General features: G+C 40.8%; 1 protein-coding gene across 2 annotated transcripts in view; it reads right to left on the bottom strand.

Annotated features, from left to right (window-relative positions):
- ATP7A (ATPase copper transporting alpha) overlaps positions 1-12,475 on the bottom strand; it is a 175,711-nt gene extending 163,236 nt beyond the window's left edge. Inside the window, exon 1 of one of the 2 annotated variants that reach the window (XM_030934230.1) lies at positions 12,319-12,475. The gene's annotated coding sequence lies outside the window, so the exon portion shown is untranslated. Of the gene's footprint in view, positions 1-7,406; positions 7,460-12,318 lie in introns of those variants that run through there. The other variant, XM_030934229.1, reaches the window with a different exon arrangement.
- Positions 12,476-13,026: the final 551 nt, after the last annotated feature.

Here is a 13,026-nt window from a genome sequence, read left to right as displayed (position 1 = left end):
CATTTATTAAAAGTACCTAGAAATGCTTATATACTGTTGGTGGGAATGTAAATTAGTTCAGCCATGGTGGAAAGCAGTTTGGAGATTTCTCAAAGAACTTAAAACAGAACTACAGTTCGACCCAGTAATCCCATTACTGAATACATATCCAAAAGAAAGTAAATTGTCCTACCAAAAAGAGCCATGCACTTGTATGTTTATTGCAGCACTATTTACAATAGCAAAGACATAGAATCAACCTAGGTGCCCATCGATGATGGACTGGATAAAGAAAATGTTGTACATATACACCATGAAATACTATGGCCATTAAAAAAAGAACAAAATCACGTTCTTTGCAGCAACGTGGAATCAGCTGGAGGCCATTATCCTAAGCAAACTAATGCAGAACAGAAAACCAAATACCGTAAGTTCTCCCTTATAAGTGGTAGCTAAACAATGGGTACTCATAGACATAAAGATGGCAACAATAGATCCTGGGGACTACTCGGTGGGGAGGGAGTGGGGCAAGGGTTGAAAAACTATTGTGTACTCTGCTCAGTACCTGGTTGCCGTGATCAATTGTATCCCTACCTCAGCATCATGCAATATACCCAGGTAACAAGCCTGCACATGTACCTTCCGAATCAAAAATAAATATTGAAATTATTTTTCAAAAAGTACCTAGAATAGGTAAATTCATACACACAGAAAGTAGAATGAGGTTACCAGGGGGTGAGAGAAGGCAGAATGAGAAGCTATTACTCAATGGGTACAGAGTTTCAGTTTGGGATGATGAAAAAAATCTAGAAATGCATAACAGTGATGATTGTACAACATTAAGAATGCGCTCAATGCCACTGACTTGTACCTTTAAAAATGGTTAAAATGCGGCCGGGCACAGTGGCTCATGCCTGTAATCCCAGCACTTTGGGAGGCCGAGGTGGGTGGATCATTTGAGGTCAGGAGTTTGAAACCAGCCTGGCCAACATGGTGGAATCCCGTCTCCACTACAAATACAAAAATTAGGCCAGGCGCGGTGGCTCACGCCTGTGATCCCAGCACTTTGGGAGGCCGAGGCAGGCAGATCACGAGGTCAGGAGATCAAGACCATCCTGGCTAACACGGTGAAACCCCGTCTCTACTAAAAATACAAAAAAATAACTGGGCGTGGTGGCGGGCGCCTGTAGTCCCAGCTACTCGAGAGGCTGTGGCAGGAGAATGGCATGAACTCGGGAGGTAGAGCTTGCAGTGAGCCGAGATGGTGCCACTGCACTCTAGCCTGGGCGACAGAGCAAGACTCCATCTCAAAAAAAAAAAAAAAAAAAAAAATGAGCCAGGGGTGGCATGTGCCTGTAATCCCAGTTACTCAGGGGGCTGAGGCAGGAGAATTGCTTCAGCCTGGGAGGTGGAGGCTGCAGTGAGCAGAGATCACACCATTGCACTCCATCCTGGGCAACAGAGTGAGACTTCATCTCAAAAAACAAAAAAGGGTTAAGATGGTCAATATTATATTATGCATATTTTACCACAATTTTTTTTAACAGGCTACTGCCCAAAAGGGAAGTGATTAGGAACTGAATGGAGATAGAGAGGAGAGGACCAATTTAAGAAATTTTAAGAACTAGACAACAAATCTGGTGACTGAATGTGGAGGTGAGGAAAAAGTAGCTCTTAGATTTCTGGGTAGATAAGAGTGGCATTATTAGTTTCCTTTTATAGGTAAGGAAACAAAGTCCCCAAAGCACAAACTAATTTGTCCAAAGTCACAGTTCATTAACAGCAGAAAGAACTGAGATGCCAGACATCTGATTCAAATTCAGTGTTCTTTCCACAACATAATACATTCAAAAAGAATATTATGTTTGTGTAGTATTCTTTAATTTATGAAGTGTTTTTGCATACATTATTCCACTTGATACTGATAACACCCTATGAATTAGACGAGGCAAGTATTATTTTCTTGATGAGTATACTTAAAGAGAATAAGAAAATTTATGCAACTCCTTGAAATCCTCAGACAAAGATGTAAATTTTATCTGTTGGATTAAAGGGGAGCCTTAAAGTGGGAAGCAAAGATATTCAAATGATAAACGTGTTGGGACTATCATGGCTGCTGGATGTAGGAGGTATTGAAGGGAATACAGGACTAGAGATAGAAGTGGTTTGGGTAGCTTCCAGGGCTGCCACATTGCGTAAGTCCATGTCATAACTTTTACAGACTGTGGCTGCTGCCCACTAGATTTGTATAACGCACAGCCATGGATGAAATAAGGTAGGAGTCTCAAACCTGCAAATCGGGATCTACTGGTAGATCTAGACACCTCACCTCCTATAAAGCTCTATGCTGGTTCCCCATAATGTCTTCTCTCTGCTACATGTCTCAGCTAAGATTCCAGTGTGAAAGGAAGAACAGCACAGCCAGCAACTACTTCTCAGGAACTACACTGTCAGTATCTGCCCTGATCTCATGACTCTGAGATTAAAAGAAGCTCCTCCTTATAACAAGGTTAGACATCACCATAATAAAAGATTGGGAGGAGACAAAGGTAGTCTGGTATGATCATTTCTACTTTTCTGGTGGAAAAAATTTCTTAAAGGCACCTGAATAAGCAGCTATGCATGATGGCTCATGCCTGTGTACTCCCAGCACTTTGGGGAGGCTGAGGCAGGAGAATCACTTGAACCCAGGAGTTCAAGACCAGCCTGGGCAACAAAGTAAGATCACGTCTCTACAAAAAAAAAAAAAATTAAAAATTAGCCAGGCATGGTGGCACATACCTGTGGTCCTATCTACTTGGAATGCTGAAGTAGGAAGATCGCTTGAGCCCAGGAGTTCGAGGCTGCGGTGAGCTGTGATCGTGTCACTGCACTCCAGCCTAGGCAATAAAGCCAGACTCTCTCTCAAAAAAAAAAAAAAAAAAAAAAAAAAAAGTGCCTGAACAATACTGTCAAATGTTCTTGGAGCATTATTATACTTACATTAAATCCAAAGGTAACAAGAAAAAATACAGGTCATAACAGGTATTCATTTGGCAATCCATTCATGCCCTAAGCCATGTTAAGAGAGTACTAACACAGGTTACAAACAATACTTACTACATAAGCTTCTGACCAAGTTGAGTTTAGGTAAAATACAAAACTGGGACACAACTGGTCTAGCCAGATGCTTCAAATATAGAAGACAATCTAAAATTGACCAGATGCTTCAAATGTAGAACAGAACCTAAGCCAACCATTGGTAGCTCTCAGATGCCCAAGTCAAATAGCTGCAGTTTAGTTTCTCTTCTTCATATTTAGACAAGGAAAACACAGTACCATTAAACGCAACTAGAAACAAAGACAGGCAAATGTACTGTTTTGCCTGAAGACGTTTCTGATGACATTCTACCAACCATCACAGAATGTATTTCTCTTTCCTTGACTAACCTCCTTTTATTTCTCCCAACCTTTCCTTGGACTTCCTACTGGCACTTCATGTGTGCATTGCTTAACTGATACAAGGGTTACTGACCCCAGCCACTCTGTAAATATCATTTTATTGCCTGTAGAGTTGGGTCACTGAGAAAACTTACTATAAAATTCTAAACTTAAACAAATTAGAGTGGAGATGAGATCAAACCAAGGCAGTATGACCCCAAAGCCCCAAACTCTCTCCGGAACAGTGTATCCAAAGGACTTTTAGACAGACTTAGATAGTTCTTCAAAGCATTCAAAAGATGGTCTGCATCTATCACTTGCAATGCTCCTCCCCAACATAAAATCTCTACTACAATCAGGCAAGTCCCTTCACTGACTGCCATGCAGTCCATGCTCTTATTATTTATTTCTATGACTTTGTTTAGAACTGGTCCCCTCACCTAGAATGTTTTCTTACACATATTTAAGTTCTATTACTTCACTAGTCTGTAAACTCCACAAAAGCAGGACCATATGTGCTATGTTCACTATCATACCACCATTGAACATGGTAGATACTCAATACATCACTGTTGAGTAAGTAAATGAAGTCCCACCTCATTCATGAAAAATCATGTCAAATACTCCTAGCTACTTTCTTTTTAAATTCTGAATACCCTGGAATCAGTTTCATAGTTTAGTAGTACCTAATTTCTCTCTGCTTGGTATTAAACTTCTTTCTCTTGCTAGACACTGGAACATATGCCTTATACTTATTTGTATAGTTCACAGTAAACACTGAATATGCAATAAGCACACAATAAAAATGTACTAATCGAAGTGCTGACATGCTTTGTAAAACTTCAATTTACATACAACTCTGTAAGAATGCAGCTATTTGCAGAGTAGGTTAGACATACATAAGGCCTTTTCCCTTGCTTACACTGTATCACAACTTATTCAGTACAAGTATGGTTCAGCATTTGACAATTAGGGAATGTGGAAAATCTCGATGGCCTAGAGTCTGTGGCTCACTAATTACAGAAGTAGATTGTTATGAGTTTCCTTGATAGGGAAACAGGATGAGCACATCACAGTGATTTGATCTGCCAGCTGTCATAATGAGCTTTAAGATGCCATGTTAGCACATGTAGGTGTACTAAAGGCTACCAGGGGACCCTCTCAATCTGAGTTTTCCATTTTCTTTCTCTCTCTCGCTCTTTTTTTTTTTTTTTTTTTGAGACAGGGTCTCACTCTGTCGCCCAGGCTGGAGTGCAGTGGCATGATCTCAGCTTACTGCAGCCTCAATCTCCCAGGCTCAAGCAATCCCCCTACTTTAGCCTCCCCAGTAGCCGGGACTACAGGCGCACACCACCATGCCTGGCTATTTTTTGCAATTTTTGTAGAGATGGGGTTTCACCTTGTTGCCCAGGTTGGTCTAGAACTCCTGAGTTCAAGCAATCTACCCACCTAGGCCTCCCAAAGTGCTGGGATTACAGGCATGAGCCACCGCGCAGGCCAATTTTCTATGGTGTAACTTAGAAATTAAGTATTGGGCTGGGCGTGGTGGCAGGGCCGGGAGCGGTAGCTCAAGCCTGTAATCCCAGCACTTTGGGAGGCCGAGGCGGGTGGATCACTTGAGGTCAGTCAGGAGTTCGATACCAGCCTGACCAACATGGCAAAACCCCTTCTCTACCAAAAGTACAAAAACTAACCAGGCATGGTGGTGTGCACATGTAGTCTCCGATACTTGGGAGACTGAGACTAGAGAATCGCTAGAACCCAGGAGGCGGAGGTTGCAGTGAGCCGAGATCGCACCATCGCACTCCAGCCTAGGTGACAGAGCCAAACTCCATCTCGAAAATAAAGAAATAAACAAAAATAAACATTAGGTGTTTTAGTATTTAAGACATGGTTTTACTCCCCGTCGCCCAGGCTAGAGTGCAATGGTGCAATCTCGGCTCACTACAACCTTACAACCTCCGCCTCCTGGGCTTTACCGATCCTCCTGCCTCAGCTTCCCTAGTAGCTAGGATTACAGGTACGCACCACTACGTCTGGTTAATTTTTGTATTCGTAGGAGAGATGGGGTTTCACCATGTTGCCCAGGCTTGTCTTGAACTGCTGACTTCAAGTGATCCACCCACCTTGGCCTCTCAAAGTACTGGGATTACACGCATGAGCCACAGTGCCTGGCCCAGCATATCTTTAAATAACATAATTAGCTAAAAACAGGCCGGGCGCGGTGGCTCAAGCCTGTAATCCCAGCACTTTGGGAGGCCGAGACGGGCGGATCACGAGGTCAGGAGATCGAGACCACCCTGGCTAACACTGTGAAACCCCGTCTCTACTAAAAAGTACAAAAAACTAGCTGGGCGAGGTGGCGGGTGCCTGTAGTCCCAGCTACTCGGGAGGCTGAGGCAGGAGAATGGCGTAAACCCGGGAGGCGGAGCTTGCAGTGAGCTGAGATCCAGCCACTGCACTCCAGCCCAGGTGACAGAGCGAGACTCCGTCTCAAAAAAAAAAAAAAAAAAAAAAAAAAAAAAAAATATAATTAGCTAAAAACAAAATTATGGTTCCCTACTTTTGAGATTAGTTTTAAATTACCAAGGAAATTATGAGCTACCAATATCTTAATCATTTAATCACAAAATCAAATTGCTCATTGGCACATTAAACGATAAATGAGTATTTCCCATTTTAAGACAAACAAGGAACTTAATTCGAATATACCTACTTTGCTCAAATGTCTATGTACTTTTAAAAACACAGTTCCTTTATGTTAGGTAAGGGCACAGGTTCTGAAGCCAAAACTGACTGGATTTAAATCCCACTTTAACCACTTGCTAGGTCTGGGAATAAAATTTGGCCCTATGAAAGAGTATGTGTACTCTTCGCAAAATGCAAACAATAAAGTACCAGATCTATTTTCCACACCAGACAGAGGAACAATTCTGGTCACCTTTACTTATTTGCATCCAAAAAAAATAGTAAGAGCCAAGATCCCATGACTTATTACTTGCCCTAAAGAAAAAGGAATCTGTGGGTTATTTTTGCAATAAACACAGTGGACAAACTCTTAAGCAATTCTAATCATACCTTGGCACTCAAGGTCAAATAATGTACTGTACTAAATAAATTATCCTTCAGCCAGGCATGGTGGCTCATGCCTGTAATCCCAGCACTTTGGGAGGCAGAGGTGGGCAGATCACCTAAGGTCAGGAATTCGAGGCCAGCCTGGCCAACATGGCAAAACCCCATCTCTACTAAAAACACAAAAATTAGCCGGGTGTGGTGGCAGGTGCCTCTAATCCCAGCTACTCAGGAGGCTGAGGCAGGGAGAATCACTTGAACCCGGGAGGCGGAGGTTGCAGTGAGCCAAGATCGTGCCATTGCACTCCAGCTTGGGCAACAGAGCGAGACTGTCTTAAATATACATATATATATAGATATATATATATCTATATATATATCCTTTTTCCCATCATCACTCAAAGAACTTAAGGCTTTAAAACTATCTGAAGGTTTTAAAGATTTTTGTGATCAAAATTAATCCTATTATCACCTAGGCAGAAACAGATGTGCAAAATAAACACTTTGGTTTAGATGAACAATACGTGAAGATATATGACACCAATCTGATTACTAAGAACATAAAAATGCACTTACAGGTGTGATCAGAAATTAATGACAAGATACTGTAGATAAAATCTGAAGTAAAAAGTAATATTTAGAATTAATAGCAAAATAGAAGAAAGCATGTATTGGTCAAAATGAAGCTGGCTTTTCCTTCAGGCCAATGGTGTAAAATTTTTTAAAGAAAGTAGGCTGGGAGCAGTGGCTCACTCCTGTAATCCCAGTACTTTGGGAGGGTGAGGCAGGCAGATTGCTTGAGTTCAGGAATTCAAGACCAGCCTAAGTAACATGGTGAAACAGTCTCCACTAAAAATAAAAAATAAAAAAATTAGCAGAGCATGGTGGCCCGTGCCATAGTCCCAGCTACTCAAGAGCTAACGTAGGAGGATCACCTGAGCCCAGGAGGCAGAGGTTGCAGTGAGCTGAGATCATGCCACTGTAGAATTCCAGGCTGGGCAACAGAGCAAGACCCTGTCTCAAAAAAAAGAAAAAAGAAACTAGCTGTATGCAAATAATTTAATATTATTGTTTTAATAATATATTAACAATTAATACATATATTTAATAATTTATATTAATAATTAAAATATATTAACTTAATAAATTTATAATTAATAAGAAGTCTTAGAGCAAACAATTTTATCATCAAAAAAGTTAGATATCTTCTTTTATGCCTACCACAACAAAGGATATTACACTTGGAATTCTTTAACAACTAAGCTCTCCTTAAGTTTTTGTTAGCTCAAGAATCAACTCTTAAGTCTCCTCATGACACTGTAGGTCAGCTACAAGTTTATCCTAAATAGTTCTGATAATTTTCTTTAGAGGGCTTCCCACTTTTAACTTTTTTCTCTCTGTTCTTATATCTCTGTTGACAGTTTCTCAGGTCTTAATAGAAGTTCTTTTAATGCTTTACTCTCCTGAGTGGTAGGTAGCACACTTCAGGTAGCACACTCAAAAAAGCAGAAACCATTTTCTTCACAATTCCAAGAAGTATACTGTGAGCGCTCTGCAAACTCTCAAGTGGGAGTATGGAAGGGAAGTAATTCAGATATTCTTCCCTCCCTATCTGCCTTTATTGAGACATCAATTGCACATGCAGGATCAGCAGCAATTACAATGGCACAAAACAAAACACATTAACTTTTTTTCCAGGTAATGACTTTATTTTTTCAGTTAACATAACCCGCTCACAGTACAACATACTAAATCACAAAGTACAAATCCAAGGAAGTTAATATCTTTATTAAGTTACAAAACTTTGGCAAATCAATACAGTACGCTTTAACATAATAAAACCATATTTTTTGTTGGAGTCATATGTTACTTTAGTGATAATTTTCACTCCAAAAATATGTAAGTGCCAAATCAAAACACTAGTTTTTAATGGTGGTTTATAGCAGAGCAAGTTATTTTATACAAAATACATTTTAAAACTACACAATTTCTCCAAGTGAGTTCCCTTGCGCAAGCTGTTGAAGTGTACAGCAGCAGGGCAATGGGTGTCTGTAGGAGGCTCTGCTCTGTTCTCCGGCTGGTCCGAAGTCAGATGGAGAGAACACCTTACCTTTTTACAAACAAAATCAACTAAGGGTCTGGCTCACACCTGTAATCTCAACTAAGCTCTGTGGCTCACACCTGTAATCTCAACACTTTGGGAGGCTGAAGCAGGAGGATTGCTTGAGGCCAGGAGTTTGAGACCAGCCTGGACAACACAGCATGATGCTGTCTCTACACAAAATTTAAAAATTAGCTGGGAGTGGTGGCACACACCTGTAGTTCCAGCTACTCAGGAGGCTGAGGTAGGAAGGTTGCTTGAGCCTGGGAGATCGAGGCTGCAGTGAGCTATGAGGGCGCCGCTGTATTCCAGCCTAGGTGACACAGCAAGACTCTATCTCTTAAAAATAATAATAATTAATTAATTAATTAATAAGTAGCTAGGCATGGTGGCACGCACCTGTGGTTCTAGCTACTTGAGAGGCCAGAGGATCATTTGAGCCCAGGAGATTAAGGCTGCGGTGAGATATGATTGTACCACTGCACCCTAGCCTGGGCCACAGAGCGAGGCCCTGTCTCTAAAAATAAATAAATACATAGATAAATAATAACAATAATGTTTTTAAAATAAAAATAAAATAAGGTTAATGGTCAATCTAAAACAATATCCCTACAATGTGAAATAACCCATTTATTTCAACTGGTAAATTGTTAAAAATGCACTCCTGATTATAGGTCTGAAAAACTGGACTTTTACACTAGAGTTTAATAGTAAAAATAAGCAAAACTCTTTTTTCATCCTTGTGACATAGCTGTATAATTCTAAATGCGGACAAAAAATATGGTACAAAGTACACATAACTGGCTCAAAATGGGTATTTTACCCTCATTTCCTTCAAGGAAAGAGGTATCTGTGAAAACTGATGTAGTCTACCAATATCTTATACATTTGGGAACACAAAGATTAGGAAATCACTTCAATTTGCAAACAGTGCTGCAAAAAGTAAGAACATTTTAGGAAACCAGAAACACAGGACCCTTTTACTTTAATGAAGCACATTCTAAAGGAATTTTGATATTTTTCTTGCCAAACTATCTCAGCAAGTTAAGTAAGCAAGTAATATCACATTAAATCAACCTAAAGACTGAGATTTAAGAGGGAAAAACATGATCGCTGGGATGGTAGACTGAACTAAAATACTCTGCCTAGCCATTGCCTATCACTCGTCTGTCCCCCAGTCCCCCAACACTCTTGCCCCAGCCCCATGTTGAGCTATACCCTAAGAAATATTGTTGTCTAAAAAACAAAACACTGTAAAACCTGAACTGCCCTTTAACAAAGATGAATAGAAGGAATTTTGAGACAAAACTCCCAAATACTATTCTCATCTATGCTAGTGCTTGTATGAGTTCACACAAAAATCTCTCCTTGCAATTTACTTTCCCAACTGGCAAATGAAGATTATTTTCACTCATCAGGATGTCCAAAGTCTTGATTAATAAAGTTTGCCAAGAGCTTTTAAATATATATAGATAAAAGGAGTTATAACAGGAATTTATTTTTTAAAAATGTATTTCCTTTAGCACCCTCACAGAAGTGAAGGTTGTAGAGTGTTAGCTGGGGTTATTTTTGCACTCTTTTTTTTTCTCTCTCTTGTAAGCAAATTTTACTGCTTCTGCATGCATTTTTCAAAGAAAATCAATCTTCTGCTTTAGAGAACAGAGATGTTAACCTATCCTTCGGAGGGATTAGTGTTTAACCTCATCTTGAGGTCAGGAATCAAGATCTTTCTAAGGCTATGATCGAAAAGAACAGTTCCTATCAAGTTAAGAAGACCAATAGAGAGAAATCAATTTAGAGGAAAAAAGGAAAAGCAGAGACTCCTTGGGGAAAACCTGGAACAGCTGCTCACTTCAGAAAATGTTATTCATTCCCAACAATTTAAAAAATGATTCCAAATTATATTTAAGGCACAACACTCAATCAGAATTAAAGTATAGCTAGCAAGTTTTACATTTTTTCTCTTTTAGATTTGAGTTTACATCAGAGTTAAGCCTCATACATTAACATTGTTTTTGTCATGTCCATGTATTTTTTCTCTATCTAAGCTTTTTTTGTTGGCTGAAGGGCAGCTGGATATGTCTGTGAGCTGACTAGTTTTGTTTTCTATATTTTTTTCTAATTTAAATCAGTGACATCTTGGAAGATTTGGCTGATAGAAGTAGGGACATTGACATACAGTGTGTTACTGGATGTCGGGCAACTTTCCAGACCCCCACGGCTTTGCTCACATTATTTCTTCTATCTATCAGTCCAGATAGATGTCTTCCTTTTCCTCCATTCCTGCAAAACCAAATCCTATCTATTTTTCAAAGCCCAGTTCACATGCTCCCTTCCCTGCACTCTCATAACACTTCCTGTTTCTACTACAGAATGTTAGTGAGATTTTTTAAATGTTTAGGTAATTGTGTATCTTTCCTACTACACTGAGACCCTCAAGTACAAAAACTCTCTCATGTCATGACCTTAGACACAAGAAAATGTTAAATATAATAAAATGCCAGTTCAAAAATAACCATTAAAAAGGATGCAATAAGAAACGTAGTAATTCAGTCAGTGGGGCTGCTAGAAACCATTGTCTTCATAACTGATTTCAACTGACTCAATTCGGACTCAATTGTATGTAAACTCTTTTTTTTTTTTTTCCTTCTTTTTTGGAGGCAGAGTTTCCTCTTGTAGCCCAGGCTGGAGTGCAGCGGCACGATCTCGGCTCACTGCAACATCCGCCTTCCAGGTTCAAGCGATCCTCCTGCCTCAGTCTCCCGAGTAGCTGGGATTACAGGCCCCCGCCACCACGCCCAGCTAATTTTTGTATTTTTAGTAGAGACAGGGTTCTGCCATGATGGCCAGGCTGGTCTCGATCTCCTGACCTCAAGTGATCCACCCTCCCAAAGTGTTGGTATTACAGGCCTGTGGGGCACTGCGCCCGGCCTATTGTATGTAAACTCTTTTGAGGCCAGGAACTTTGTCTTATTTCTCATGTATCGCCCCCTCCCCCAGCAAAAAAAAAAAAAAAAAAAAAAAAATTAATAACCTCAGTATCATCTAATTCAATGTTCTACACATATTCTCAGTACAAAGCCATACTACTGTAGATGAAGAGTCTCGGATTAAAATAAAGATCAGATCCTGGAAAAACGCTGAATTGTGAAACGGTAAGAATTTGTGCTTCAGATAATCTCAACGTCTACAACGAAGAAAAGTGTCAAAGATAAGATGCCACAGGGTTGGACAATGGAGAGTAACTTTACTGGAAAGGGGGCACAATGAACAAAACTAAGTGGAAACAAGAGTGTTCTCAGTTTACCTTACGCTCCCAGAGCAAGACAAGAAGCCAAATATCTATTTTTCAATTATTATTTCATAAATTATGGTCATTTTAGTAACCTTAGCTTCCAAAATATAAAGAGGTGTCACTAAGCAAAGACCCCAGTCCATGTGACTTCCAATGCCAAACACAAACTTTCTTGTACCCTCAATTAATTAGGTAAGTAGGCCACAGATGATCAAGACACTCTCTCCAAGAGGGTACAAGAAAGTGACACAGGTCAGGATTTAATTTGCCCTCCTCTATCCCGTTAGGGGAGGTAAAACATAAGTGTAGTAATATCTGAATTGTGAATAAGTGAGACTTTCGAGACTGCCCCAGACTAACATGACCTTCTCACCACACTCTTAGTACAAACTGACAGCACAGAAGACTCCCTTCAGGAGAAAGGACGATGAGAAGCCAGTGTAGGACTTACCTGGTTTCTTTATCCTATGGTTAAACCTCTGGAGCTACGCAGACCGTGGCAGCGATAAATCCACGTACGCAGGCTCCAACAAAGCTCACACAATCGGAGAAGTCACAGTAGCCGCAGCTGCGGCGGCGGCGGCAGCAGCAACTCCTCCCTCTGCTTCTCTTTTCCCACCCTCAGCCGCCGCGGCCAGCCGCCTTTATCCCTCCCTCCCTCGACTACCCCCACTTCCGGGTGATGCCCCTGCCGGAAGCAGGGCCGCCACGGGAAAGAGAGCGACAGGTCACGTGACAAGGAACGCGTGGTCTAGAGCCAAGCTTCTCCCGCCCCCTGCTGCCCCCGGGCAGACACGCAGCCTCGGATGGGTCTTTGTTAGGGTACAAGTCCGCTACCCCACCCCGCCCCCACGACAAACACAAAACCAGAAAACCCATACTAAAGCACTGGCTTTGTCATCTTTAGTTTCCTAACCTCAGGTCAAGATATAAAAGTTCCTTATAAATCACCTTCCACATAGTTCATCTTTGCCCAGCATGAAATTCACGTGCATCTGTTACTGTGTTAACTTGCTTCCTGTAGACTGTGTAGCCTAATTCCAGATGTAAATACCAGAACTATGAATTTGCCCTCTTTCCTCCATTGAAAAATGACACCAAGAGGAAAACGTTTATAAATTCATAATTTTTATATGTGTGTTGAGGGGGTAGGGACATC

Source organism: Rhinopithecus roxellana, chromosome 7 (assembly GCF_007565055.1).
Source record: "Rhinopithecus roxellana isolate Shanxi Qingling chromosome 7, ASM756505v1, whole genome shotgun sequence".
In the NCBI taxonomy this organism is placed as follows: domain Eukaryota; kingdom Metazoa; phylum Chordata; class Mammalia; order Primates; family Cercopithecidae; genus Rhinopithecus; species Rhinopithecus roxellana.
The sequence above is the reverse complement of the archived record's forward strand: the minus strand, read 5'-3'. Positions and strand labels throughout refer to the sequence as shown.